Here is an 814-nt window from a genome sequence, read left to right as displayed (position 1 = left end):
GGTGGGGGGGGGGAAAAAAGGATGTGTGAGGCCCCCACAGAGGCACACCCCAGGCCCACAGCCCCCTTTAGCCCGTGCTGCTCACACACACACACACACACACAGTGTCCTGTCCCCCACGTGTCTCACCTGACCTCCTCGTAGAAACCCTCCAGCTCATCCTTCTGCTCCAGCAGAGACAAGTCGAGGTCCAGGTAGTGCCCTGAGGGTGACACCTGCAGCGTGCAGTCCTCCAGCTGGGGGTGCAGACAGCCTGGATGAGCACCCCCCCTGCCCACCACAGCCCCCCCTGCAACACCCCCCAGGCCACCCTCCCAAGCCCACCAGGCAGCCTGGGGTGGCAGGTCCCAGCTTGTCCCTGCTGGGAGATGCCCTGGCACCTGCTGCCCCAACCTGCTGGCAGACTGGGGTGAAAGATGGGGCCCCAGGCTGGGAAAAGGGCACCTGCCACCGGGCTCCTTGGCAACCCCTTTGGATTGGAGCCATGGCAAGAGGCTGATCCACACCCTGGGGCTGCCCCTGGGCAGCCGGGGTGTGACCGGGGCAGAATCCGTCTCCTCCCAGGGATGAGTCTCCTCCACCCTGTGGGGAAGGGCTCTGTGGGGACTGGCACAGCACCCAGCCTGGCCAGGGACACCCCGAGCCATGGCAGATCCCACAGGGATGTCCCCTGGGTGAGCCAGCCCCTGGCTCAGCCTCCTGACACCTTCCAGGACATCTCACCTGAAAGGGACCAGCACTCGTGGTGCACCCCAGGCAGCAGGCACAGCACCCACAGGTGCCCCAGACACAGCACCCACAAAAGCCCTGAGCC

General features: G+C 65.8%; 1 protein-coding gene across 1 annotated transcript in view; it reads right to left on the bottom strand.

Annotated features, from left to right (window-relative positions):
- Positions 1–236, bottom strand: part of FHOD1 (formin homology 2 domain containing 1) — a 14817-nt gene extending 14581 nt beyond the window's left edge. Inside the window, exon 1 of the mRNA XM_010001048.1 lies at positions 130–236. The gene's annotated coding sequence lies outside the window, so the exon portion shown is untranslated. The remainder of the gene's footprint in view (positions 1–129) is intronic.
- Positions 237–814: the final 578 nt, after the last annotated feature.

This window comes from Chaetura pelagica, unplaced genomic scaffold, assembly GCF_000747805.2.
Source record: "Chaetura pelagica isolate M959 unplaced genomic scaffold, ChaPel_1.0 scaffold856, whole genome shotgun sequence".
NCBI lineage: Eukaryota > Metazoa > Chordata > Aves > Apodiformes > Apodidae > Chaetura > Chaetura pelagica.
Note: the sequence above shows the minus strand (reverse complement) of the source record. Positions and strands in the feature narration are given on the sequence as shown.